We start from the raw sequence: 6,000 nt of genomic DNA, 5'->3' as shown, positions 1-6,000 counted from the left end.
TAATATCATTAAGTGAACCAATGTATTTAATTTTAATACATCAGAAATGTGCCATTTTAATGAACAATACCACAGATAAAGCATGTTGTTTACTCTGTAACATAGTTTAGGCTTAGATATTCGATTCTATGCATCATAATTTCAGGGATGGAAACATCTTGTCTCCTGTCCTAACATAGCATGAACTTCCCTTTGTTTTTTTTAGCCACTAGTGGCACTTATTTTGAAAGAAATCCAACTGAAAGGGTGGGCAGGGGAGGACATGGAGCCAAGGAGCCAGTAGCAGAGTTGTAATCTAGACCACCGAACCTGAGACCAAATCAAGACCAAGACCAGCACCCTGCGCTACATGACACAATAAAATTAAGTGCACCTATCAAAATTGCTTCTCAAATTGATCTGAAAGATCCACGTTTCCATAAAAACACCTAGATATTAAATACTTAGAGCTGAAATAAATTTAACCAGTATCAATTCAAACTCTTCATGTTTTGCTTTCATCTCTGTGCCACAATCTGCAGAGGTCTCCTGCCATCCCTAAAAAAAAAATAACGCCCTGGGCGGTTGCCCATATTGCCAATGTCAGAAACCAAACTGACATTGGCAGTGTCAGTTTGGTTTCTGACATTGCCAATGTCTACACCATTAAACATAGCAATTAACGGTAAGCAATGCTCAACTATGAACAATATCCAAGGCGCAATAAGCAAGAAATAACCAAGCAGAAGGAGGTGACTGTCTTCATCCTCCCTCCTGCTGCAACATCTGCCACCATGACAGATGACAAAATGAGTATGCTCTGTGTTCTTACGTTGTTGTTTTATTTATTCGCCAATTAAATATATATATATATTTTTTTTTAAATAAAAAAAATATATATGCAGTGTACGCAGAGCATTACAAGAACAAAGAACGGCTCTCAGTGAGGCTTCAGTCCTATCAATCTTAGTAAAGATCTGTCCAGAAGAATCGGATTGTTCCTGAATGTCATATTACTATATTGTATCACAACGTTGTCCCATATAAGCGACACCTCCGTCAACACCTCCACACAATAATTCAGCGCATGAGTGACAACTTTTTTTCATCGCAGATGCAACATGTCTCTCTGTACAGCTAGCTTTGCTAGCATCACGTCCACGGAGTTTGCCTTTCTTCAAGCTTTCCTTCCAAATGACGCTAAAAGTCAGTAAAGGGGGAGGCGATGGGTGACAACAGACAGTAAGTCACGTTATTGCTTGGATTTTACAGCGCCACCTGAAGTCCCTGAACTTCACATTTTAACGGAAAAAAAAGAGCAACGTGACTTGGATGTAACGAGTAACGCGACACTTTTGTAGAAATGTAATGAAATAGAAAGTACAGATACTTACTGTAAAATGTAGTGGAGCAAAAGTAGAAAGTATCCATTATTAAATCTACTTAAGTAAAGTACAGATACACGAAAAATGTACTTAAGTACATTAACAAAGTACCTGTACTTCGTTACTTCCCACCAGTGCTCAACTCCTAAAAGGTGACAACAAACTCTCTGGATTATGTCAACAGGTCACCTGGTTTTCCTCAGTGTATTATAAGCCTGGCGGGCCACCAGACTTTACTTGTGCCCCCACCAGGCTTAGCATTGTTAATTTATTAGTTTCTTTTTTTTATGATTGCCTTTTTTAAGACTTTATAGTTGGTGATTAGGAATTAACCTTTCAGTGTTCTAAAATGCATAACTATCAAATGATATTTTCAAATTTCCTGTCATCTTTAAACATTAAAATTAGTCGGTGCTAATTATTTTCTGAGTTGTATTTGTGAACAAAGATTATACCCTTCAGATTATAGCCATAATTCCAATGTGATTCCATAGCATCAGATTGTAGTTATGGCAGCAAATCAATCTTTAAAGATTTATTTTTCACATTTTTTGCAAGTAAACTTACCAACTAAATTGAATCTTAAAATTAAATATTAAACTATTTACTGCTGCAGTATGTAACTTTCACAAAGAAGATTGTTTTTTACATACTTTTTTAAAACTGTCACCATGTTGTGACAGTTTATGAAACAGATAATCTGTGAAAAGATCAATGCCATCTGAAGAAATGTACTGCTCTGACCAAAAACAACCAATCAGAGCCCGGAGGAAGATTTTAGCACTAGAATTTAACTAGTCCAAAAATATATATAATTTATAGTAATTATATTTTTATTTGCGTTTTTTAGGATTTTGTACTTGTTTTAAGTGTTGTCAGCAATGTCTTCCAATAATATAATTGCCTAATCATGTTATTAAATTTCCAGTCAACTTTTAACATTTCTTAACATAAAAACACGGTAGACTGCCCTGGTGCCACTACTGCTGGGATTTTCAAAAGTTTTCTGGGGGAAACCTTTTATCTGTAGATTGGTGATACAGACACATGAACATCATGTCCCCAACTTGACAGTTTTGTCGTTGACTTGTTTAAGAAACTGGAGAGGAATAAATCTACTTCCTTTGTACTGAGAGGTTGTTTTTTTCAGTCTTCTCGGCAATCTGCTAATGTGCTTAGTGCTGGTACTGGTACCACAGGAGACTAATGCTGTGTTCTGCCTGGACCATGACTCATGGGTCAAGAATTCAAACGGTGCATTTCCCGAAAGGCTCGCTTGGCCTCTGGATCATCTCCAGGATCACTCTGACCACTTTTGCACAGGTAGACGATTCCAGTTAGGTATTAGCCGGATTTCTAGAGGATCTCCTCAGCATGGGATGTTGTGGGTTCTTGAAGATAAACATATTTGAATGGAGACCATTTGTGATAATGTTGCTAATGTTGTGCATGTTGTGGCGTTGGTTTCGTCATTGCAAGTTACAGTTGATTGATCTTGTCGATTGACTAACAATTAATTGATAAGAGCCCATTATCTTAAAAACCTGATGTTCTTTAGGTCCACCATCTTTCCATAACATAGACATATTTTTCATGAAATGCTGAATTTTAAAAGATCATAATTTAATTTGAACATTATTTTGTGACTATTGCTTTAAATACTGATTGAACAGAAAATTGTGGTTTTCTTACATTATTAAACTTGCTTATCAAATAAAAAATAATTTTGGTAATTCTAACTTACCTGAGATGAGAGAAGTTTGGTCTAATTTTACTTCAGACAGTGAGGGAAACCAGGTGGATGTCTTTTTATTCAGCATAGGTAAACTTCTAGTTTTAACTGTACAAGAGTTGGTAGATAATAAATCAGTCAAGGCTCGACTAGTCTTATGTCTTTTTGTTTTTCGTGCTTGTTTGAGTCCCACACATGGTGGTTCCACAGATGAGGTTTTATCAGTTTCCTGAATCTTCATCGAATAATCCTGTTGAAGCTGGAGTGGTCCAAGTAACTTTACAGCAAAATCGTAGGTCATGCTAGACTTTTTTTGTTGTTGTTGTTGTTCATCATTTTGGCATTAAAAAAAATTCTGGCAATCTATTTTCTCGTCAATTTTTGAATAATAATAATGACATAGTCTATTCAGTTGCATTTAATTTTTATTCGGTTTAATTAGTAATAGTCAACAAGATGAGCCACATCCCAACATGCATAAAAACAGACGAACACATCTAACTTTTTATTTGCAGTTTCAAAACCAGGGTGAGTCAGGTGCAAATCATCTGGGATATGTGATTAAGGGGAGCTGAGCAGGGCGAGGCCACGCATGTACTTAGCTCTGCAGTTAGATGTGGTTGTTAAAGTCTAATTAACTTTTGCACATTTCTTTTTCTCAACATGATAAGCTGCTGATTCTTCCAGTTAAACTACAAATGGATTCATAGTATTCTTCTTTAGTCGTCTCTGATCTGTATGTGGTGTAGGTTTGTTAAACGCGCCACAGAAACTCGAATCGACATCAGGCAAATAATTTGTCCCGATAATGCCCAAATTTTGGGTCAGGCTCGGATTCTGAACACTAGTCATAAATTCAACAGAGCTGTCGGCTTCATGTCTGGAGCTTTAAATAATTTTCAATTATTTGATTAACCCTTTGTGATGCAGACTATTCTGTTGTATTGTAATATTCATACAGACAGAGAAGGAGGGATAAACCTTTCGAAACACAAAAAGTATCAATCAGGCAGTTTTGCCTCGCACAAAAACATAGAATGTTCTATATTTGCTGTTTTCATAAAAAAAAATTAAACTCCTTTTCTTGACTCGTAGAATATTTTTATTTTTTCTCCTTGCAGACTTTAGTACATCAGTTGAGAAACTTAAGTGACCTTGAATATGAAATTGCGAAAGATAAATGTAGTAAAGATAACAGAATTTGGAAGAAAACCAAATGCACCGATTGTGAAAGGTTACTTGGAGCTTTGCAGGGGTAAACCGTTTTCCCTGTAATTTCTTGCCTCCACAGGCAAGTCTAAACCCGTTGCTTTTTCCTCTAGGCAGTGGGATGGAACTTCAAAATGATCCTAAAACACACTACTCACTGAGGCACACTCACACCGAGTTCTAGAAAAGAATAGAGGTTGAGCCGACATTCTGGTTGTGTGGAACCAGCTGAAGACACAGAACGGTCATCCCAAGCAAACTGTGAACCAAAAGTCCTGTGTGATGATGTGAGAAAGTGACGCATTAAAACAGGAAATTATTTATTACTGCATAAATGTGCTTCCATAAGCTTTGAAATCACAGGGTCGGCCCATTTCTTTCCCCATGGCCATACAGGGTGTGCTGAACAGAACAGGGACATGAATTCTGTGAAGTTACAATTCACAGGAGTTATATTCTAAAACCTCACAAGGGAGGTGTGCAGGTTTCTGATAGAGCAGAACTGAAGAGCTTCAAAATCTGACATTTGTGTTGAATCCAAGTCTGCCCTGATGGAGATGCTTCTTAAAATAGATCAGGTATGTAATCACAGGAACTGGGTTGACAATAATGCTATTTTATATTTAGCTACTTGCGTGAAAAAGACAGTACTTCCTTGGACTGGAATCTGATAGGCATTTAGGATTTCCACAGAAAACCTGTTAAGCTGTGCTTTTGTATTAAAAATGTTATGTTGACAGGAAATGTAAAATATTACTGGAAGACATTGTTGACAGTTCTTAAACACACAACTATAATTGTGAATCATCAAACAAACAAACAAAAAAATAGTAACACTAAAGCAATAATAAGTTTTTGCACTTCTGTTAAACCCCAAGTAAGTAATCAGCCAGTGGATCTAAAACGCCATGTAATGCTGGTCAGATTTAGAAATGGCTTATGGCATAAATAAAGGAAGCAGCTGCTTCAGCCCCCTGCAGACTATCAGGCCCCACTCAATAGATGCTAACATTTTAACACAGACCATAGATCTAGAATTTTAACCTTAGTTTATCGAGACTGACAATGTGGCTAAAGTTGATTTAATGGTTTCAGCAGGGGCTGCCACCTTATCGTGGTGGAGGGGTTCAAGTGTCCCAGTGATCCTAGGAGCTATGCTGCCAAGGGCTTCATGCCCCCAGGTCACCCAAGGCAGGCAGGTCCTAGGTGAAGAACCAGACAAAGCCCAGCCCAAAGATCCCTTATACGATCGTTGGAAACAGTGTTCCCTTGCCTGGACGCAGGTCACCGGGCCCTCTCTTGAACCAGGCCTGGAGGAGGGGTTGGCAAGTGCCTGGTGGCCGGACTTTAACCCATGTAGACCGATTGGGCACAGACACAGACCGAAGAGGAGATGTGTGTTCCCCCATTCCCAGGGGCTTACCACCTGTGGAAGGGGCCATGGGACCATGTGTGGCGAGGGTGGCGACCTTGGCGATCTGATCCACCCCCGGGACCTTGCCCCGGGGGTGGATCAGATTTGTCCGGAGTTCCTAAGGCTCTGGTTGTTGTAGGGTTGAGTTGGTTAACTTGGCTCTGCAATATTACTTAGATATCAGGGGCAGTTCCCCTGGATTGGCAGACCGGGATGGTGGTCCCCCTACTCAACAAAGAGAACCACAGAGTGTGCTCCAAGTACAGAGGGGTCACACTTTT

General features: G+C 38.8%; 1 protein-coding gene across 3 annotated transcripts in view; it reads left to right on the top strand.

The window, feature by feature from the left end:
- The window catches only part of LOC106963543 (ras and Rab interactor 2-like), a 32,960-nt gene that overhangs the window by 4,100 nt on the left and 22,860 nt on the right, over positions 1-6,000 (top strand). The window lies entirely within an intron of this gene.

This window comes from Poecilia latipinna, unplaced genomic scaffold (genome assembly GCF_001443285.1).
Source record: "Poecilia latipinna isolate Pla-1442-1.1 unplaced genomic scaffold, P_latipinna-1.0 Scaffold1545, whole genome shotgun sequence".
Taxonomy (NCBI): domain Eukaryota; kingdom Metazoa; phylum Chordata; class Actinopteri; order Cyprinodontiformes; family Poeciliidae; genus Poecilia; species Poecilia latipinna.
The sequence above is the reverse complement of the archived record's forward strand: the minus strand, read 5'-3'. Positions and strand labels throughout refer to the sequence as shown.